Source organism: Chelonia mydas, chromosome 14, assembly GCF_015237465.2.
Source record: "Chelonia mydas isolate rCheMyd1 chromosome 14, rCheMyd1.pri.v2, whole genome shotgun sequence".
Lineage (NCBI taxonomy): Eukaryota > Metazoa > Chordata > Testudines > Cheloniidae > Chelonia > Chelonia mydas.
This window is the reverse complement of record NC_051254.2, coordinates 3,683,929-3,707,257: the sequence shown is the minus strand read 5'-3', so window position 1 is coordinate 3,707,257 and position 23,329 is coordinate 3,683,929. Positions and strand designations below refer to the sequence as shown.

The 23,329-nt window shown below is 54.2% G+C and overlaps 1 protein-coding gene across 1 annotated transcript in view; it reads right to left on the bottom strand.

The window, feature by feature from the left end:
* The window catches only part of SDK2 (sidekick cell adhesion molecule 2), a 180,786-nt gene extending 169,562 nt beyond the window's left edge, over positions 1 to 11,224 (bottom strand). The window contains exon 1 of the mRNA XM_037914340.2: positions 10,887 to 11,224. The gene's annotated coding sequence lies outside the window, so the exon portion shown is untranslated. The remainder of the gene's footprint in view (positions 1 to 10,886) is intronic.
* Between the last annotated feature and the right edge of the window lie 12,105 nt (positions 11,225 to 23,329).

The following is a 23,329-nucleotide window of genomic DNA, read 5'->3' as shown; positions in this document are numbered from 1 at the left end:
ATAACCACAATCACAAGCCTTGGCAGGATTGGGGCCTTGTTCTGCAAAGAATAGGGACTCCTGTTTGCCAGGCTGTAAATTCACTGCCTGCCCCCGACCACAAACGTTATATTTATTTATAGCAATTAGTCTTGCCAAGGAGTAAGCCAGTTATTACCTCCATCTATAGGCTTCCATCACCATAGTGCCTGGAAAGCCTGGACAAGTTTTTGATTTCATAGCAAACATTTCCTCCAGCCTTCCTCCGAAGAGGGAGTTGGCGTTATCCTCGGAGACCCCTGGAGCACTACATTGCCTAATCAGAGAGGCTGGAATGATGTAGTCATCGCCCGGAGTGACAGGAAAGCCCAGCCCTGCAGACAGTGGGGGCAGGATGGGGCAGCTCACTAAAGCTAGGGGTTCAGGAGCTGACCATCCCCTTTTGAAATTATCAGACAGGATCAAGTGACCATGATCAACCCCCCGCCCGGTTTGGTTTCAGTTTGCCGTCTGGGTTTGGTGCTGGTGACTAAAGTGATGGGGCTACGCAGAACCAGACACAGGTGTGTACGTGCTACTGTGACTCCTGCTGATAGCAAAGTGAAGCCTCCTGGGATCAAGGAATGCACCAGCTTCTGTGGCCTGGAAACGGGCGCAAGCCTCGCCCCCTGCCCCACAGCTCACCAGCTGTACTGCTGCAACCCAGGCCTCTACCACAACCCAGGCCTCTACCACCTGAGCTGGAGGAGTAACTCCATTAGCAGTAGTAGACTGTTATCCTCTAGCAGACCAGCCACTAGAGGGGGACATAACACTCTGCTAAGCTCACTACACAAGCTTTCCTCGATCATTCTGCGTAAGCCTTTCCAGGATCAAAGCCTTGTTCTGTGAAGAATAGGAACTCCTGTCTCCAGGGCTCTAGTCCTCTCTCAATGCAAGTATTGGTCTCACCCCAGAACTCTGGAACCGCACCGGCTCAGAATCTTCACCTTCCAGGCCAGGCGTTGGGGCCATTATATAGTTAATTAACCCTTGAACTGGAATGTTTTGGAGATACAAACCAGCTCCGATCGATGCTGCGTCACCTGCCCTGGCATGGGAACTGCACTAGAAGGGGAAAATGCAGGCGTCTGAATGTGCCAGTCAAGAGGCACAGGGAGTTTTTGAGTGTTTGTGACTTTCTGTAGAAATCTTCCCCTGGGTGAATCCCACAGGAGGCCTCTGCCCCCAGCAGCACTGCAGGAGAGGGATCCATGTACAGGTCCCCGGTGCCAGAGGAGTATCTGGATCCTGCGCACAGGCTCTCCGGGGCTAGCAGCTTGGCTGGAAACGTAAGATCTTAAACCAGGGGGGAAGGAAAGCAGCCGTCTCCCTAATGACCAGTTAGCTCTTGTGTAACCCATGTGGCATGTGGCAAAGGGGCTGACTGTACGCTATTTGCAGGTTTCAAAGCTGTTATTTTGCTCCTTGCTTGAAGAGGGCGCATCAAAGACAAACCCAAAATACTTCGCTGGGTTTGAATTAAAACTTCTCCCAGAAACCGAGGCAAGTTACAGAAAAGATGAAGGGTTTATTTGAAATGGAAAAATCTTCCTCAACACGCCAGACACTCTGGGATCTGCCGGCCTGTGATGCTGGAGGGCAACACAGCAACAGAAATGGATTTCCTTTCCCCACACCCGAACTCCCAATCTTTCTGCTTTGAATACATCCCATTGTCTCCCTGCTATTTAGAACAGTGGTTCCCAACCAGGGGTATGCTGGGGGTACACAGAGGTCTTCCAGGGGGTACATCAACTCATCTAGATATTTGCCTAGTTTTACATATAAAAAGCACTAGCAAAGTCAGAAGAAGCTGAAATTTTATACAGACCATGACTTGTTTATACTGCTCTATATACTATACACTGAAATGTAAGTACAATAGTTATATTCCAATGGATTTATTTTATAATTAGATGGTAAAAAGGAGAAAGTCAGTGATTTTTCAGTAACAGTGGCTGAGACACTTTTGTAATTTTGTGTCTGATTTTGTAAGCAAGTAGTTTTGAAGTAAGGTGAAACTTGGGGATATGCAAGACAAATCAGCCTCCTGAAAGGGGGACAGCCGTCTGGAAAGGTTGAGAGCCACTGATTTAGAAGACCAGCATTCCCCAGACAGCCTGGCTCACTGACATTCATAGGGGTTGTGGTATCGTGTCAGGAGGAAGAGAGACCAGCAAAGGACACCGAGAAACATGCTTTATATCATCTGTGTGATCTTGGATGTATAAACAGAGGAATCTCGAGTAGCTGCAGGGAGGTTCTGTTACCCCTGTATTTGGCACTGGTGCGACCCTAGCTGGAATCCTGTGTCCAGTTCTGCTGTCTGCAATTTACGAGGGATGTTGATAAATTGGAGAGGACTCAGAGAGCAGCCATGAGAAAACCTGCCTTACAGTGATTGAGCTCCTTGAGTCTATTTAGCTTAACAACGAGGAAGTTAAAGAGTGGCTCCAAGTACCTATACGGGGACTAGAAATGTGAGAACAGAGCTCTCGTCAAGCTGGCAGACAAAGGTCTAATGGGCTCCCCCGGCTGGAAGTTGAAGCTAGACAAATTCAGACTAGAACAAAGGCATATTTTTAGAAGCGAGGGTAATTGACCATTGGAACAATTTACCCTGGGTCCTAGGTGGATTCTCCATCACTGGATATTTTTAATGCCAGATTCTAGATCTGCTCTGGTTCAAGCCAGAAGGAATTCAGAGAAATCCTATGGCCGGTGTTACAGGGGAGGTCAGACTAGATGATCACAGTGGTTCCTTCTGGCCTAAAAAAGTACTAATCCCTTGTTTCAGATTCCCCAGCTCACAAGGCCTGTCGTAGACCAAATGGCGCCCCCCTCCCATTTGTCAAACTTTTGAATTTCTTACAGCACCCCCAGCCTGGTGCCCCCCCGCAGGCGGTCGCTTGAGTCACCTGCCCCTTAATCCAGCCCTGGCTGCTCATTGGGGCCAACCTCTCCTTCCAGTTAAGGAGGGCTAGACACAGCAATGCCCAGACTCACGTATCCTGCTGCTGTCTAGGCAGACAGGGGTTGTCCACCATGCCATATTTTTTAATGGGATCATTCCAATTTCTGTGCCATTCCGCCTCCCGAAAGCCTAGCTTTGCAGAGCATTCCCTGGGACCTCCCCTCCAATATATATATTTGCAAGGCCTGCAAAACTTGCATCCCAGCCTTGCAATGCGATGGTGGGATGCGAGGGGACAACGTGGTCACCCGGCGTGCCTTAGCAGCACACTAGGAGGTCAGATGCAACCCAAGGTGCTTCCTGGTTTTCTCGGTCCCCAAGGCTCTGCCTTACCGGTGCTCACAGCCCTGTGCTGGGCCGGAGAGCTGAATGAGGGTCCCAGGCACGGCACCGATAACTCCACGCAGCTTAAATTGAGGGAAATTATCCTGCCAGAGCCCGTCACTCCATCAGCCTGGCTTTCCCAGGCATGGGCACCCCCCACTTGCTCTCATTATGGTTACCATGAAATTAAACAGCGGGGGCACGTCTGGGGGAGGGAAAAGGGACATAATTATACTTTGTCCTACACAAAGAAAGCAGCAGCTCATGACCCAGGTTTGGAAAAGTGCCTTTTGAAGGATGCCCTAGAACGATACATTAAGGCCCTTTGCAGAGAACACTTTAACCTTGGAGCCCCAGGAGGCGAAAATCAAGCTCTGCTAAGATAAAACCAAATACACGCTTCGGCTTTATTTATTTATTTAGTCTTTCATTCAGCCTTTAGTTTCAAATAGAACCGGTGCTGGAACAGCTTGTTCAGAGACGAACTGCAGCATGCACTAGCCTGCAGTTCATCAAGGCTCCAGACAGGGAAAGGTTTGGAAGCTCTTGCCTGGTGCTAAGGTAGGGTAGGGTGCGTGGGGGGAGTCAATAGATGCAAAATCCAAAATCCGTTCTCTCCGGCTCTCTGGCTCCCATGCTGTGCTCTTGTGAAGCAATATTGAGCGTTGCCGAGGAAGGGTTATTCTCCAGATGACGGCTGTTCCAGCTCTCCTACAGAAAGGCTGTGGTTAGCGGGTTTTTCATTGCACTGCTGCAGGGTGGAGCCCTCCAGCCACAATCAGGGGAAAGGCACCCAGGGAAAAGGACTCGGCTCATTTCCCAGCTCTGGCAGAGACTCCCAGTGTGACCTTGGGCAAATCACCCCAACTCTCAGGGCCTCAGCTCCACCCAGCTGTAAAAGGGGGAGAAGAAATCCAGTACCGCTGATCCCAAGGGTTCAGAAATCAGACAACGCCTCCCAAATCACGAGATGTTGAAAATACAAACAGTGTGGTTTTCTTTCCTTTGCTGTCTGGTTTGACCCCGAATGTGGGACCCGGTTCTGAGATCGTCCTCACAATCGCGAGGGCGAGAAACTTACTTTTAAAAGACCACCACCCAAGATTCCGCCCCCCAAAGTCACAAGACTCTGAAGCTGGAGCTCAAAGAAATACAACAAATATCACAAGACAAGATAAAATGACAGAAACTGGCAACTTGTCTCTTTCATCTAGGAGCTCTCTGGGGGAGGGGCCATCTCCCCCTGTGTCCATGCAGCACCCGGAGCAATGGGGCCCTGATCTCACTTGCGGGCTCTAGATGCTACTACAGTACAAATAATCAGATGAACCAAAACCCCATGCTGATGGACACAGTACATCGCACGGGGATCAGTTTCCCCAGCAGGGAAGGGTGAAAGATGGAGTGGACGCTTCTGGGATTAGAACCTGCGGTGTCCCTCACACTACAGGAGGGACTAGATCCTGCTGTGGTGAATGCAGAGGCATCCACGGAGGCTGCTGGGCACAGACGGACCCAGTGGTTCTCTCCAGCTCCCAGGCTGACGCGCACAGTCTGCACTGCCCGGCGTGACTGCACGCGGGCCCTGTCTTGGACCAAGCAGTCCTGCCGCTTTGGGGAGTCTGCCACAAGGAGTCACCCCACCCCACAGCCTTCTCCTCATGCCACTAACTGGTTTGGAGAACCTAGATGTCAGTGTTCCTATCTGAAGGGTCAGCCCCTCGAAAACCCATTTATTTGCCGTTTTCCTCTGGCCCCACCCCCTGAAGGCTCTGGGGAGCCAGGAGCCAGTTTTCATTTTTTCGGCTTCCTGCCAGCCACAGGTCTGAGCTACACCTGGGATTGGACACTCCAGCCCATGCACCTTTTGGATAATTCCTGCATTTCGGAATGGCGAAGGAAAGGAAAGAAACAGCCAGCCCAGCAGCCACTCCCAAGATTCCCCCCACCCAGCGTGTGAACAGCTGAGCAGTCGCGTGGACCCATTTGGGAATGATGGTGCCATGCTCTGAATTTCCTCTGACTACACATCGCTCCTCCGAAGGGGACCCTCTAAACTAATTGTCGCAAAACAGAGGCTTATGTTAAAGAATTGAGGGCTTAAAAGAAAACCAAACAAAGAAACCACAGAGGGGGAGAAAGAGAGAGAGAGAGAAAAAAGAACAACAACATGTTTTAAATATCTTCTTTGGATACCAAGTTAAAGGCCAATTTCCTTTCCCCTGGTCCAGAACTGCCCACCCCAGACAGATGCCCTGAAAGCTTCGGTGCCAATTAAGATCTGCCTTCCACCCTAAAATAAGATTGATCCACGAGTAACTGAATTCTGCAGCCATCAGTGCCAGGCGCAGGGGAGCTCAGCGGTTTAGTCTTTCTCCAATAGCTAGAGCTAACATGCCCGCGGGAGAGGGGGGGCGAAGAGAAACCACTTCAAGCCCACAGGATTATTCCTGGATCACCTGCTGGGGCAGGAGGTCACAGGAAGCAGTCTGTTAATGATTACAGCCCCGAGGGGCATCATTTCAGAGGCACTGGCTAGGGTCAGGCTGGCTCCTGGTCTCATCTCTAATAAGCAGAGCTGACAACAGGTGCTGGTTCGACGCACATGCACTGTTTGTCTCATATCCCCCGCTAATCGCAGATCCTCATCGAGGATAACAGCCGACTGCTGCTGCCAGCCCCTGGAGACACTCCTTTCGCTCGGGTGTTAGGCGACTGTGCTGAAGGGGAGAGGTTCGAACTCCGCCGATGACCCCCACGGGTGGTTATCACACCAGCAGCGTGCATGGTGCTGCATAGGACAGGAGCGTGACGCAGATGGGTGCAGGAGACATGACGCACTGGGAAACCCCAGGGAGGGAGCATCATTAAACAAGCAAAAGTGAGTGATCAGTTCCCTTCCTGGGGCATCAGAAAATTCAAAACCTGGAGGCACAACCAGATCCTGCAGCCCAACCTCCCGTGTATCAGACCTCTCGCTGCCCCTTACGCGCTAAACCTGACAGCTGGAAGGAGACCAGGGTCTTGCAGCCCTGAGGAGACTGACCAGGCAGAGAATAGGAGGGACTGAGGCTCACTAATGGACAAGGCCATGCAACCCAATTAAGTAAGATGGATCCAGCACCCAACCTGGGTCTCATGCAGGAGAGAAAGGTGACCTCCCGCCCCCGCCCCAAAGGCCACTGCCAATCTGACCTGGGGGAAAAAGTCCTTCCCGATCCCACACACGACAATCAGCTAGATCATGGCATGGAGCAAGAACCAACCAGCCAAGCACCAGAGAGAGAGAGAGAAAGCTCGGTGCCACCTCCGAGCCCTGGGCCATCCCGCGCACTGTGTCCCATCTCCGATGCATCAGCGAAGAGGAAAATCTAGGAGAGACATGCATGAGGGCAGGGAGGTGGCTTGGGACAGCAGGGTGGGGAGAAGACGCCAAGCACAGGGGGCAGCATGGGAAGCAGGCACAGACCCAAGCTGGGCACAGCATCTGGCACTATTGGCCGTGCCCCCGCCCAGCAGAGATGGGAATCCGCCCCCTGCATTAGTAATGTTGCAAGAAAGGCCCTGGCCGGGGAATTGTCTGGCCCGTCTTCAGGGGTGCCTTTCAATCTGGGGCAGGGGCCTCCATAATTGGGAGCCCAACATAAGACATGTGGGGGCTGATTTTCAGAGGGGCTGAGCCCTGGCAATGACTTCAGCTGGGTGTCGAGAGCTCCGCACTTCCGGCAAGCTGGAGGTCCCCAGACAAGTGCCACTCAAGAACCCTGGCCTGATGGCTTGGCATTCTGCACTGCCTGGTCCTGAACGCCCCAGGGCAGAAGCCACCCCAGCCCCACAGTCCTCCTGAGCTCGGACAAGCAACGGGTGTGCCCCCCATGGTGGGATGTAGGGAAGAAATGGGGGCAGGGAGGCTAATACACCAGATCTCCTGGGGGCCCGGGCTGAGAGCAAGCAGCTAGACCTGGGCGTGGAGCTTCCACGAACCTAGAGCTTCCCCCCGATGCGATATAACAAGGAGAGCTGGACACAGCATCCACTGGCATCTAGCAGGGCTGCTCCTTTGCCTTCCCCGGGTACTTGGGGGTGCCAAGGCTCCCGCCAATAGCTTGCAAAAGGCAACAGGCCATGTCTAACCATGGAGCTATCGATTCCCATTTCTGGCTCTGATCAAGATTTATTTATTATCCCTCCAGGTCAGCAGCAACCTTGGACTTGCCTCATTCGATAGCCCCCGGCAGGCCGATACATCTCCTCGCTGACCTTCGCGCCCGTCAATAGCTGCTTATTGTTCAGCTCTTTCAATGTCAGTGCGTAGTCAGCCGAGGAGCAGGGAGACGCGCATGCGCGCGCTAGCCCGATCCCTTCCTCAAACAGAGGCTTGGCACCGGAGTCCACGGTTTAAAAGCGAAGACGCTCTTGGCAAACAGGGAGTAGTAAGCATGGTACTCAGAAAATGACTGAACTACGGCGGCAAAGACACTCGCAGCTCTTACGGACACTGCTTGAGAGGACGCACGCGCACCCACGGCAGAGAGGAGGCATTTTGCGGGCTCCCTGTTTGTGGAACGGACCCTCCAGCAGGTGCAAGGTCTCGCTAAAACCAAACCTGCCTTCAGGCCTTTCAGAAACAAGCTCCCTGGCATGGGAAGGAAGCTGGGGAGCTAACACCCTGTGTGCCAGTGGCTGGGAAGTTAGCAGCGATCCAAGGGGACAATCGATTTTACAGGCACTCAAACCAAAACACATCGAGTAGGCGGTACAGAGCCCACGACGGGCTGAACACCATCCCGGCAGCCTGCAAGGGGCTCCGAGAGGAACTGATTGCAAGGAAAAAGAATACCAGACATTAATCCACCCAGTGATCCCCTCCCTGGGGAAGCAGGCAACAATAAGAGCATTTGCTACCGAACAAACACACCCGTCCTCCCCCGAGTGCATTAGGCACCAGCCCTCCCCGAGGCCTGCTCTGCAGCTCAGCGAGAACGCCCCACACGGCCCCGAGGGCTAAGCGAAGGCAGGGGGGCGCTCTCAGCTAGACCTCGGTGACGCAGACCAAGTGTGATGCACCCAGCTCAGGGCAATGGGGCTGGGAGTCCCGGAGGCCCTATGTGACCCTGGGGGGCGCTGTTCTCTCCTGGGGAGTAGAGCTGCCTGGCTCCACAGGGTCTTTGACAATCACCGAGGTGGGCCCGTCTCCAAAGAGCTTTGCCACCAAAAGGAAGGGCAGACTGGCTCCCTCACGCCTGGGACTCAAATACACCCTGAGTGCAAGTCGGTCACCTTGGGAAGAGACCAGATGGCAGTGGAAGAGTCACACGGGCGTACAAGCTCTCCCCCACCCCAGGCCATGCCATCACTAACTCAGCAAAGCTTTCAAGGCCAAAGCGTGCACACCCCCGGCGAAGGGTGCTTGATAGACAGCCAGGCCCCAATCCCATGCGGGCAGCCCCTGTCCCCAAGCACAGCCCCCCGACTGTACCAGGGTCCATCTGAGCAGAGCGGGACCTATAAAAACACAAGAGCGGCCACACTGGGTCAGACCAATGGCCCATCTAGACCAGTATCCTGGCTTCTGACAGTGGCCAGTACCAGAGCTTCAGGGGGAGTGGATAGAACAGGGCAATTATAGAGCAACCCATCGGTCTTCCCCTCCCAGCTTCTGGAAGTCAGAGGTTTAGGGTCTCCCCAAGCATGGGGTTGCAGCCCTGGCCATCTTGGCTAAGAGCCACCGATAGACGTATCCTCCATCAACTGACCCAGTTCCTCTTTGAGCCTGGTTAAAGTTTTGACCGAGTGCCGCTGTCTGCCCCCTCTCCTTGCTCAGGGGCAGGAGAGATTACACTTCAGCGTTGGAGATGAAATATCGGCAGATCTGCCTCTCCGTCAGCCTGCCCCGCTCCGTGCGGCACATAGGCAGGGCCGGAGCAGCCCCAGGCGAGCTTTGGGTTGTGTTCACCTCATGCTGTCGCCCAGAGGCCCATGCCAGCCACGTGAAACTGGGTGGCGAAACCGGGCGGGGCAGCTCCAAACTGGACCACCGGGGGGGAGCTATTCACTGGGGCTCCCTGGCGGGGGTGCACACGAAGGGGTGAGGGCAGCTAAAGCTGGCATGGGAACAACGAGAGACGGGAGGGATTCCTGGGGGCTAGTGAGGTGAGGGAGGTGACGAGGCCATTAAATGGCACTGAAGGGTGGTGCCCGTTTCAAGGGGCGCAGGAATACGGAAGCTGCAGGAGAAGCGGCTGCTTCAGTCAAAATTCTGATCAGCTTCCCAGGGGGCTGCTGGCAGGTCTGGCTAGTCCTCCCAAGCCCCCAGTGCAACAGCCTCCAGCCCCAGCCACCCAGGGCATGGCCCCGGGCTACAGGAAGGAGCCCCCAGCTAGCATGGCAGCCCCGCGTCCCTGTGGGAAAGAGGGTGTGGAAAGCACATGGAGCCCAGCGGGGGAAGGTGCTGGAGATGCGGAAGGCCTCATCTCTCGGGGCAGAAGTCTGTTCCCGCTCCCGTCAGCCTCCAGTGTCTTTCCCAGTAGGGGGCTCGGAGACAGAAACCCTTGTCTGGAACATCGGCTCTCACGTGCCCTCGCTCGTACAAACAACCTAAAGCGGCAGCTGCAGGATTACGAGCAGGGCCGATTTGTTATTATTATACAAATACTTTTTGAACCCAGCACAAATTCTTCCAGACTCTGGCAAAAAATTCCTCCCAGCAGCTCCAAAAATCACAGACCCCCCCCTTGCCTTCTCCTACCTGCCCCTGGAGACCTGAGTTTTCCTTATTGTGCTTGGAGGAAAAACCACCACCCCAGAATCAACCCCCAAGGCAAGTTGGGGTAGCTCTTTGTGACTTGAACAATGGCAGAGTGACCCTTGGGGTAGTGACCTCCTTTGCCCACCTGCTTGTGGCTCAGATGTCTCCCCGAGAGTTCTCTTCAGCCAACCCCAAGCATTCCACAATCCACAGTCCAGCCCCCCCAAATTCCCAGCCTGGCATATTTCACTTGTTTCTGAGCTGCGTGCAAGCTTTTCTCTGCAACCACCAGGGCTGGAGAATTTGTTTTCTTTTTTTAAATAATGGAGGCTGAGATTCTCCCTTAATCTCAGGAGCTCAGGTTTTAAAAGAAGCCATCACCAAATATCACCACAGCCGGCACAGCGTGACACAGCCGAGCTTTGCCCAGCTACCGCCTCAGAGACCAACGCTCGGCTTTCTTTGAGCCAACCCCTGCAGCTGGATTCGTGGCAGCAAACAGGTTTTTTAAAAAGGGCCAAGTTCTCCCTCTACGAGCCCCCTTTGATGCTGGGACAATGGGCTTTTTAGTTCTACCTGGGCCCAGCAGCAAGAGCAAATGGCTCCAATACGCCTTGGGAACACTTGCCAAAAGACACGGGCTTTTTATAGCATCTCAGTATTTGTTGTTATAAAACCATATTTTTAACAAACTGTCCCACGGCAGCCCTGGACTCAGCCCACGCCCGGGCATGGGGAGGGGAGAGCTGGCAGGCAGCCTGGAAGGGAGGACTAAAGAGCAGTTTTAAGAAGTGGTGTGAATGGAAAAGACTCTCTTACCGGTTTCCTGCTGGGCACACCCGCCTCCACATGGCTGCAGCTCCCTGCGGGCTGGGGCCAAGCCCCAGATCTGAAAGAAGGGCCCAGTTCAGAAAAGAAAACAGCCATTTCCCCCTGGAGCACATCCTGCCTGGTGCAGCTCCAGCTAACAGCTCCACCCTCTGCAGAACAGCACAGGTGTGCCGGAGGCTGAGGTAATGAGCCGCACAGGTGTGCATTTGCTAAATTTCCTGCCAAGCCTTCCCTGAGTTTGGCTGGCCCCAGAGATGACAGTTCAGCTGGCCAAGCTGGTCCCTGTGGGTCCATAGTGGCCTGCAGGGCAGGTTCTGCAAAACCAAACAGCCCTCTGCAGTTTGACAAAGTCCTGGTGGTTTCTTTAAAATTCCCAAGGAAATAGGCTCGTTGTCTGGCTTCAAACTTTCCCCTTTAATGTCTGCTACCCCATCACCGCAGCCTTGTGCGAGTGTGTGAGAGCTGGGACATTACACCCTGTTCAGTCCTACTGGCATCAGCGGGGGTGGGGTGGTCTGCTGCCTATCTAGCTCTTGCCCACCCCACAGGCTCTGCCCCTCTGATACTGGGGTGATTGTCAGGGGAGGGACTGGCACAAAATGACTAGAAACCTCAGTGACACCCACAGGTCTGCAGAATTCCCCACCCCAAATGTTCAAAAATAATCACCAGCCCACACCGCCCCCTCCTCCCCCCCAATCCTGAGATTTGCTAACAAGTCCTGAGATTAAATAATAAATCAATTCTGGTTCTTTCGATATGTCTCCTGTGGATTTAGGGGTCGCATGGTCAAGTTTTTCTCCACAACCTCCAGGTCTAGAAATTTACTTCTTGTTTTTAAAGGAGAGCGGAGAGTCTCAACATCACAGGGCTCCCGGAGCTGGGTCTTTAAGTAAAACGCCAGCTCTTGCAAGACTACAGTAAAGTCACAGGAGTTGGCAACCCGGGGTCTGCCCATTGCCCGTGCTGACCGAAATGCAAAAAGCAAACAGGATCAGTGGAAAAAGGGAAACAGGCAGTTTGAAGTTCTCCTGTCGCTCATAAACTTTAGTTTTATTAGACAAATGGGGGAGGGAATTTGTCTCTTAGAAACGTGTCTTTGATCAGCATCCCCCTGAGCTGGTTCAGATTAGCCCGAGACCATTGCTATGGGCAAGGTTTCACCCAGAACAGCACCTTTAACCCCTCGCTTCACCACTGCGATGCACCTGACTTACCCGTGGGCTGCCAGCATCCTGGGGTGATTGCTCTGCTCTCACCGGCCTGGGCCTCCTGGATCCCAGACAGCCCTGACAGGGAGGCAGGGCTGTTTGGCAGTACAGAGCACCCCGTCCCCTTCTCCTGCCGTCCCCCACGCGTACACAGGGTGCTAAGTCTGCTACCAGCTTCGGGCTACCAGGGCAGTGTGGCGAAGACATGTCAGAAGTCTTTATGGGAGCATAAATTGCCCCCGGCCCAGACGTAGCATGCCAGTTGTACTTCGGCTGAGGAGGAGAGAGCAGGGCGTACGGGAGACACCCGTGGTATTTGCACCCCAGCCGGCACCGAGGGGGCCTGCCTCTCCGCATCAGCGTCCCACAGCTCAGGAGGGGCATGGCCCCTCCCTCTGTAACAAAGCTTGTGGATCAACACTTAATTTTTTTCCCAGTGGCCTCGAGCCCCTGTGTTTCCTTGCACCATGCGTCGGGGCTGTGATTTGCTGGGATTCGAAAGCTGCAAAGAAATCCCAGAAGTGGCCAGCAGTCCTTTCGCAAACACCTCTCAGCAACATCATCCGCACATCAGGAGAGTGACGGGAGATTGACCCCAAGCCGCGTTATTCTCTTTGACAGAGATCAGCGCTCGCCCGCTCGCTCTCCTTGCTGATTAAATTTGGGTCAGACATTTGCATGACTGTTAACTCCCGATCGGCCAGCGTGGGCAGGGTCGTCTCACACGGTTTGCACACAGCCTGGTCCCAGGACAAGATACTTCCCAGGGGCTGAAGGGGACTGGATGGCTCAGAGAATTAGGAAGGAGATAGAAGGGATTCAGTGCGATTGAGGCACCTAACTCACTTTGGCTGCTGTGAAATCCCAGCCCCGGAGCCTTCCACCTTTCAAGTCTATGTGGAAGGTGTTTTTGGTGGATCTCAGTCCAGACCCCACACCACACAAACTGGCGTCACAGACGAGAGCAGCCCGCGCAGCTCAGAATGAGGCCTGAATTCACAGCAGGTGGAAACAGGATCAATTCCTTGGAAGCCCATTTATAACGAACACAGAGACTGAAATACCCCCCCTCCCCCCCCACCAGCCAGGCCCACTGAGGCAGAATGTATCCTGCTGGGGACTCAGGGGCATCAGCAGGCGGGGTGGGGGTGCCCAGGGCAGAGGTCAGATCAGAAATGAGGGGCACATGCAAAGCAATGACGGATGGGAGAAGCTTGCTCAAAACCCGCCTGCACGGTGCCGACAATCCTCTCACGAGTGAGTTCAAATTCTTCGCTTACGCAGAAGCAAAGGCCTGGGGAAGTGTGTGTGTGGCTGTATGAGTGTGTGTGTAGGGGGGGAAGAGGGGGCGCTTCCCTTTGTTTGCAGAGCTCCGTGTGTTTGTTTCTCCCGTTATCTCGCTGTTAAAGCAAATCCGCAGGATTATCGCTCTTTATTTGCCACGGTTCTGTTATTGCGGTTTCTGCCAGGGGCGACCATAATGCCTTGTTAACTGGGAGGCAGCGCGTGCTCAAAGGCCCCTGGGTACGATGCAACGTGTAATTCCAACGCTACGAGCCACGCGGCTACATGGCCCGCTGATGACCAGAGTGGGACGGAGCCAGGGAAAAGCAAACCGCAGGTGGGAATCTCTGTGCGCAGACATGCCAACCAGCCCCTGCCCAGCCGCTAGCCACGACAGCACTAATCCAGCAGACAGGACTGGCCCCGGCTTTTATTTGTGTGATTTACAATCAGAGGGAGGGAGCAGGGTGAATTCTTCCCTCCTAGCAAATTTTCCAAGGAAATGGGCTTTTCAGAGGGTTTGCCAAGGGACATGGCCGGGCCAATCATCTCCCCTTGGGCAAGAGCCCTCACCCAGCCCACTTCTAATAGGAGATTTTGGCCAGTAGATCCATGGATACCCTGGCCATGTCCCTGCCCCCAACACTTCTGCTACAGGGGTTGGTGTCTTCACAGCGTTCAGCTCCATGGCAGTGAATGAATGCTGCCGGGCAACCCGAGACCCTGAGGGACTGGTTTTCAGTGGCTCAGCCTCTGAAAAACAGGACTGCACGGTGTCTTGACTTGGACTCCTGAAATATAGAGGCACCCAAACAATCAGTGGCCACTTCTGAAAATCTTGGCCTAGGTGACTTGCCCAAAGACGCCTTTCAACTCAGTGGCAGGGGCTGGAAACAGACTCCCAGCCCGCCTCGCACTGTCCACTAGCTCAGGCCACTTCACATGGAAAGGAGGCTGCAGAAGCACCGGGGTCGGCTACCCTTGCTGCTGCCGATTGCTGTCCGGTTCTCTCTGCGGCGTAGGGAACGCATCTGCCTCTCCTCGCTTACTGGACCAGATTCTCCGCTGGTGGAAGTCAGCAGCGCTCCCACCGGCTTCCGTGGGGTGACACGGGTTTCGGGCAGCGGAGGATCAGGCCTGCTGAGGGTTGTCTACACTTGGAACAGTATAGTGGCACAGCTCCAGTTAGGCTGCTTCAGTGTAGACACCCCTTACGCCAACAGGAGGAGCTCTCCCTTCGGCATACACACTCCACCTCCCCGAGAGGCGGTAGCTAGGTCGATTGAAGAATTCTTCCGCTGACCTAGCGCTGTCTACATGGGGACGTAGGTTCGCTCGATGTCACTCTGGGGGTGGATTTTTCACACCCTGAGCAACGTAGCTGTGTTGACCTCACTTTTGAGTGTAGACCTGGCCTGAGAAACGACTGGCCCCTCTATGCTCTCTTAGCTTGGGCCTTGGGGAAGGCAGCGTGCCGGTGACCAGGCCGCGCTGGTAGCAGCTTTACTGTCACTTTGCCAGCCTCGGTCGCATCTGCTTCGCACCTGCTTGGCAGAGTTTTCATGTTGTTCCCAGTGCGCCGAGCCTGAGCTCCGGCCTTGCTTTCCTCCCCTCCATGCTGCAGTCACGTGTGTCTCACCTCCTGGGATTGTGCCTTTCAGAAATCAGGGGATACCAAAGGTTGGGGCCACACAATGCTGCGTCGAGTGCTCGCTCCAGCGATGGGACTGTCGGCTGTCCGTGACGGCGCAGAGAAATGGCAGCTTGCAGGAGCGATGGTGGAGGGCAGGTGCAGGGAGTGATCAGCACGGGACGTGGGCAGGCTCAGCCTTTGCCTCCTGGGAAGGGATTTTAGCTAAGAAAACAGCATGTTGCAAACAGCTGATCCACCTCTGGGTCCCGATTCTGTCAGGGTGCTGAGCGAATGGGCTGCAGGGACTTGGAAGTCCTGTCTCTCAAAGTGGGCTGCTCGGTAGGTGCTGTGTAATGGGAGCCAGAGAGCGGCATGCTGGGGCGTGGTTTATGGACCGGAGGGCATGGGCCACCTGTTTCTGTTCCAGCAAGGGCCAGCGCAGCCCCGCAGATCGTTCATGCTCATGGCAGCTGGGCCAGAATACAGCTGGACATTAGAGCTGCTTTTGCAGAAGCAGTAGGGTCTAGCGGATAGGACACTGGACGAGGTCTCCGGTGACCAGAGTTACAATTCTTGCTCGGCCACTGACCTTCCGGGGGACCTCGCATGCGTCACTTGCCCTCTCTGTGTCTCCATTTCCTCTCCCACCCTTTACAGCCTCATTTATCCAAGGGCAGGGATGGTCTCTCACTCAGCGTTTGTGCAGCACCCAACACAGGGGGTGCTCTCGTCCTAGCCAAGGGTTAGGGGGATTTCCAGTTCTGGTTTAATGTGTCCCCCCCTTTTTTTTTTGGTTCAGTGTTGTTGTTCATAAGACATATTAATAATGCACTTTATTTTCCATATCATCTTTCTTACCGGTGCAGCCCCGGATTGCAGGAGCTACAGAATTAAGTGATAAATAATAGATAATAATAGTAGAAAATAGTAAATAATATATTTCCAGACGAAGAAAATAAACAGGCAGAGTTCAAGCTCAGCTGGAAAATTCCAGCTCCCAGGACATCCTGCTACAATACAGCAACCAAAGGCCAAATCGACCAATGTATTTAGATACCTAAAGATGCAAAGAGTGCCTAAGTGAGTTAGGTGCCTTACCTGCTTAGGGTTCTGTCAAACCCCCTTGATAGCTTCAGGTGACTAAACAACTGACCCTTAAATCCTAGCGACAGCATCTGGTTCTTGCGAGATTGAGCCAATTCATCAGTGGTAGCCCTGCAAACTGCATTGCGGACTACACACAGACATCAACTGAGGCTGGTGCCCTGGCCCCGGCAAAGTCTGGATCCGGGAATAATAGATCCTCCCGAAATCTGGATCAGTCGCCACACCTTCTATTTGAACTGTCTACACGGATGGTAATGGAGATGGCGTGGTGGGCTTGGTGTTCTGATAAGATTGGATTTGGTTTTGACAGGTGAACTGTTAATGCAGGTGGAATATAGAGGGCCAGACAGAGGGCTTAGCCCCAGAATAGATCTCAGGTGCTCCCCGTGGTGAATTGCAGCAGAACACCTTTCATTTTTTAACTAGGAAAAAACAAAACTAGTAGTCGTTGATCTTTTCTTTGAGCGTGGCGGCCCCACAGAAGGACTGCTGCGTTACACTCTAGATAATGGATTCAGGATGGTTCCTGTGGAGTAATTATGGTCAATAAGAGTCTGTCAATACAATTTGCTGTCAATTGTCACTTTGTACAGTATCAAGCCTAATGGGTTCAGGTGTGTGGGGGAACGGATTGACGTAGAAAATGCTGATTCATAAAAATATAAGCAAAGCTAATGCAGGCTGTTTATCACCCAATTTAATTTCAGGCACTTGTGTTTGCGCAATCCAATGTAGTGCTCCAGCCCTTGTTCTCTTAGTGAGTTTCATGCTGGTTAAATGTACCAGGGAGACTGGAATCTGTACAACTGATAAACACAGAAGCAGCGCCGGGCACTTTCCCCCACCCAGTCCTTTGTGCGCTGGCCTTGAAGAGAAAGGAAAGGCGAGCGGTGAAGGATCTGGAGATCTGCGTTCAGTTCTTGGCTCTTCCTGTGTGACCTGGGGCAAGTCGCCGCTCCGTGCCTCAGTTGCCCCATCTGTAAAATGAGGCTTAAAACCCTTTGTCTGTCTTATTCATGCAGATTGCAAACTCTTCAGGGCAGGGACTGCCTGCCACTCTGCATGTGTGCAGCGCTTAGCACAATGAGGCCTTGATCTTGGTAGCCACTACTGTAATAAGACTAATAAATAGCCCCCCCCGCACTGCTATGCCTCATCTCTGGGCTGGAGGAACCAGCACCAATCACCGGCGTGGCAAGAAGTTCCCACCTCCATGTTCATCCTGTCGTCGGCTCTCCTGAGCCTATCGCGAAGGGGCACCAGTGACCACGGCGATGGGGTCAGCTGTCCACTGGCAGCCATAATGGCCCCCCCTCCCCCAGCTCATTCCATGTGGGCGCCTTAGGAATGAGTCCTTGGGTCACTAGGAATGGAGGGGGCATGGACGTTGTCTGGGAATGGGACGCAGGATGCCTGGGTTTCCCTATTTCCCCGTTCTGCCGCTGGCTCGGTCTGGAGCGCGGTGCCCGCCGCAGTGGGTAGGATGGGGGGTAACGGACCATCCCCCTGGAAAGCCCGTGGAGCACTGGGTATTATTGTCACTGAGAGCGGCCTGGGAAGCCGCACTCTGTGCCAGCCCCGGTTGTTTCAGACAGCTGGGCCCATGGAGCGCTCAGAATGAATCATAAATATTGTCTGATAATCAGCCGATCACCCTGATGACTCTGGGGCCTGCTGAGCTCCTCTCCAGAGCGCAGAGCCCAGGCATGTCAGCTAAAAACCACTCAGATGCACCTGGGAGGAGGCAGCCTGGCTCAGGGGCCCTGTCCCTCCTAAGAGTATGGCTCTTGCCTCCATTAACACTGCGGGAAGCACAGCCTTTGCCTGAGCATAGAGCTGATGGGACTCCGGGGTCCTATTCCCAACTCATCCACCGATTCATTGTGGGGCCTTGGGCGACTCACTGTCCCCTTCCGTGCCTCAGTTTCCCCACTCACCCACCGGGGCTAAAGACCAAAACACCTGGACGAAAATCCTAGCCCCAGGGTTATTATTATTGTTAGCACAGCTTCCATAATGCACTGGCTACGGGGGCGGAATCCGAGATGCCTCCGGGGCAAGTCTTGGTTTCCATGTATATTTCAGATCCTCAGTTCGAAGCACTCCACCCGACACGGATTGGAGCAGAATCAGAGTTATGCTTGAGGGCTGCCAGCGGCTGCTGAGCCCAACCTTCAGGTGCAGGCGAGTTCTTCTGTGTGCGTACCAGGAAAGCAATAAAGGGGAACGATCCCAATGAGACGCAGGAGCGAGCAGAATTAGAGACAGAGAGAGAGAGATTAAACTCGCACACAACAGGGCAGAGAGCTGGGGAAATTGACTTCCTTCTTCTTTTCCCATTATGCTTTGCAAGATGAAAAATACATTACACACCAGCCCCCTCCCGGCGAGCGCAGTACTGCCTGATGGGGTGGAGATTTAAAGAAGCCGGGGTGGGCTTTGGAAAGGGTCACATGGATGCCGGAACAAACAGCTCAGGGTGCTCGGAGCGAGACGGGGGAGATCCGTCTTCCTGACTGCAAGATAAAATGGTTACATTTCAGATAATTCCAGATAGTAAATTTTTTGAGTCCCTATAAGCTAAAATCAATATTGGCACAACTGTGCGTCATTAAAAACTAAATGAACATGACAAAGCCAAACTGCTGCCTATTAAACAAATGAGTTTTCTATCCACACAGGCACAGCGGGTTATTAAATTCTTTATTACCGGCACATTGCATTTTATAAAGGGGTAAAAAATACGTCTTCTTCATATGAGGAGCGATGTGTGATAGAGGCCGTGGAGATCTGAGCCACCAAGGGCAGCAATGGCCGATCGTCCTCTGCTCCAAAATGTGGGATATAAGGAATTCCCACTGGAATGATTCAGGTCTTGCGGTGGGAGAACAGGGTCCATGAGAAAGAAGAAGGCGATGGCTGGATTTTCCTTGAGCTGGAAATCCTCTGGAGTGGCGTATGGAAGTGAAGGGCCCACAACAAAGTCCCCTGGACTCTGAGCGAGAGGAGATCTGGGCTCAGACCTCACATCTGGCCAGCTTCAGCTCCGTGCTGAGCTTTGCCGGCCCCCAGCTCTGGGGATGTCGGAGTCAGGATCTGAGCCTCGCAGCTGGAGTTCATCTCTAGAAATTCTGCACCTGGCGAGGGCTGCTGGGGACTCCCATACTCCCGCTGAACCCTCCTGACCTCAGCCCTCGGGCCAGCCCCAGCTGGAGAAGCTCTTTCTTCATGGCAGCACAGTGGCCCTGACCAAGCCCCACCTGGAAGTCCTGGGGCCACATGCCATGGAAGAGCAGATCTTGGCCCAGCTTTCCTGCTGTCTGCTCAGCCTGCCGTGGAGCTGGCAGGGCCGCAGAGGCCACATGCCCAGCCCCATGGAGGATGGCGCAAAGGGCGATCCCGCTCACAGCAGCCCCAGCAGACAGAGGTGGCTTTGATATAGGGCCGTGCTCCCGTGCAGGGATGGGGCCTGGCACGGGGTCAGGCAGAGGGGAACCACACCGGGGGTTACCAAGCACCGGATGAAGAACCCCGGGCTGGATCTGAAAACAACAACCCAATTCCGACAGTCATGGGTGGGAAAACAGGGCTCCTGGATTCACTTCTACCACATCCGCTTCCCCACTTCCGCCTCTTGTCTGCGCTTTAGATCGCCAGCTCTTTGGGGCACGGGCTGTCTCTTTGTTCTGTGTCTGTGCAGCGCCGAGCATCCTGGAGCCCCAAGCCCCGACTGCGCCTTCTACGCCCTATGGCAATAGCCGTAATAAACAACAATAATAGGCAGCCCTACTGTCTCTGTCATTATTCATTATTCAGCTTGTGGCAGTGCCTGGAGGCTGCATTCAGAACTGAGCCCATGTTACGCACTGTACAAGGCCCGCACGTAGGAAGAGACAGTCCCGGCCCCGAAGACCTCCCTGGCTCGGTCCATAAATGCCTGTGAAGCGCTCTGAGATGTGCAGAGGAAGGTGCTCGAGGGGTGATGTCCGATAGCACCATTATAAATGCCCGACAGCGCGACCTGGGGCATGTGTACAGCCATTCTTTGCATGTACAGCTGTGTGCATTCAACAGAACAGCAATCCTTCTCCACGGTGTGTGCGCTTCCATCGAACCTCTCCAGTTCCCAGCTATTTATAGAGCACCTAGGAGATTCACCTACAGTCTCCCGTCAAGCACACTGTGTGTACGCCTGCCTTCTAGGCCGTGTTAACGACAGGGCGAGCAGCCCGCTCCTGTGCCTGCCGCGCAATAGGGCTTGGGCGTCATTAACAGGGGCGCAGCTAGCCGTCCATTTACATGTACCCGCCGGAGGGTCCGGGAGCCCGTGCAGGAGGCTGGCGGGGGAGATGGCCAGTGTTGCTAACCGCAGTCTGCACGCTGGGAGCGCCCTGGACGTGGCCTTTGCCACCCCATAGATGAGGTGGGGGCAGTGTCCACATCTCTTACCAGCAGCCAGGGCCCCAGGCCTTCGAGAGAGATAATGTGACCCTGCTCCGGCTCTCAGGACCCCGGCTGTGCAGACTTCATGCGAATGATACAGCTTTATCCTGGAGATCAGAGATGGGAAAGGCTCCTTCACGCACTCGCCCCAACCCAGGAACGGCAGGGCCCGCCCCGCAGAAGGCAGTATTCATTGCCTGGTCCAGTTCTGCCCGGCCCTAGCAATGGAGCTCCCACACCTGGGAGGATCCAGAGCTGGCAGTCATGAAATGCCTCCTGATACCGAACCCATAGGGTCCTGGTTCTCGCATCGCAGCCCGTTCCTCTCCCGCTGGGCTACGGCAGATGCCCTCTCCTTGCAGCGCACACCCCTCCCTGTGGCATCCGTCAGCTCTGACTCTCTCATCACAACATCTGTCTCTTCCCGGGACCAGGGACCTCCCAGGATGGGTTGGGAAAGGGGCTTCCAGCTGCTTCACATCTGGAAACCAGACCCCGGGCATTTCAGCCTCTTGGGCCCTAGCCGTCTGCCTGAGGGGGGCTCGCCTTTGCCTGTTCATCTGTCATGACGCACTCTCGTGGCGTGTGTCACACACCCATGCACCCTGTTACTTCCTTCTCCCTCGGGGCGATGGCGAGAGAAGTAGGCCCCAGGTTGGGGAAAGCAGAGCCAGAGCTGCACTGAGTTACGCCTGAAACCACTCCTGGCCTCCTTCTTGCCCCACGGCTGGCTCCCGAGCGCGTCAGCTCAGCCCGGCTGGGCGAGGGATAAGGACAGGACTCGCTGCGGCCGGCGGAAGGGCGCAGAGCTGGGCAGCCGGGGTGCTCTCCTTGATCTGGTTCCAAGGCTGGCCCTCTTCGACAACTACACCCGAACGGAGCCCTGCCTGGCGCTGAATGCTGATCTGCAGGGCTGTACCGGTGTCGGATGAGCAGCGTCTGGCTCCGTGGGACTAACCTCAAGTCCCTCCCACTGTTCAGAGAATCAGGTGCAGGCGCGAAGGGTTTTGGCGCCGTGACGTTCATAGCACCAGTTAACAGACAGCTCAGGCTCTACCAGGCCTGGGGGGGCCAAAGGAGGGTGCCCAGGGTAATGGAGCTCCAAGGGCTGTGGCTGCAGGGCTGAGGGTGGCTTTAGATTCTTTCATCCAGGAGCAGGATGTTCCCGGGACTGAGGTCCTTGGTTCTCCAGGGAATGTGTGCTGCATTTAAGCTGCTTAACAGACCCCCCGGCATCGCAGGGGTCATGTGCCCACTCCTGCATGAGCTGCTCAGTAAATGGGGGTTTCCATGGAAAAAATGTGACTTTCTGGTGAAAAATTGAAAATGTTCACCCCCAAAAACAAAAATTTCAAAGTGGAAAAGCAACTGTGGTGCCTCCTGGGAGTTGTAGTTTGAGAGTCTCACCCCCCCCCTTCTCCTGTATGGCACTGGCTCCCTGATCAGACTACATCTCCCATGGTGCACCACAGTCTCCTCTCTTGCTGAGAGGACAGTGCATCATGGGAGCCTATTGGCCCTGGTGCATCATTTCTCTAGTGCCAGTGACAAGTGCCGTAGAAAGGCCTAGCTCGGTAGGAACAGCTTCCTGAGCACTGTCCATCCACTGATGAATTAAACCTCACAACTCCTCTCCGGATTATTGTCGCCGCTTTAGGTCTGTGTGCATGAATGTCTGCTCCAGTGGGGCGGGCGGCAGGGTCTGGGAGCAGTACCCTTGCTCTAGAGAGGCCCACAGGGCATTATTACCACTGTTATTTACGTGTGCCATGGGAATGCACCCATATATAGTGAGAGACAGCCCCTGCCCAAAGCAGCTTGCAGTCTAGATCGACCCGCCAGACACAGGCTGGGAAGGGTTAGTCTCCCCATTGTCCACATTGAAGCAGAAAGAAATGAAATGTCAGAACTCGGATTTAATCCCAGATCTCTAGAGCCCAGTGCCTCAGCCACAAGATTTCATCCTCCCCTCCTGAGACTGACTAATTACTGCTGCTCCAGACATGACAGTAATGCCCAGGAATTCCTTCCGCCTTTCTTCCCAGCCGGCCTCCGTTCTCCTTGTGTTGTAGCATGTCCCCCACACCCCTCTGCGCGGGGTTACCCATCACAGACAGCAGGCTGGCTGGCTAGGTATTTTGCCTGCGCTCAGGTTAAAGCCAAGATGGATGGATTCACTAGCCAAGCTGACAGGGCTATCAGCAGCCAGTGCAATTAATTTAAATCTGGTCACTTTCATTTCCCAGCCCCAACCCAGCGGATCTGCTAATGCCTTTAATTGCTACTTTCTCTCCTCTGAAATTAATACCCTCTTCAGCAAAGGGAAACTCAGAGAACACAGGGCATCACTTCCACAGCAGTAATTGGCCCCAGCCTGTGAAAAATCAAACTCTCTCTCCAGAGAGGCAGGATCCGTTGGTAAACCAGCTTCTTTTCCCCATGAACTGTCTCCGGTCTTCAAACCCAGCTCTGGACGGCAGCGTTACCGTCACATGGGGCCTGTGGGCAATGAGTTTGGTGGGTCACAGCGCTGGTCCTAATGGGCCAGCCAGACACGTGGCAAAAATCACCTCCTCGGGAGGCCACAACTGGCTTCTTCGTGGGCAGTCTTGGAGGAGAGGCCCAGCACTGAATGGGCCTCCCTTGCCTCACTCGGGATCACTGTGATTCTTGGCTAGTGTTTCTAGTAAGGCAGGAGTGGGGAAGACATCCAGGCCAAGGCCTCATTGTGTTTTGTCTCTTGCTCCGTAACG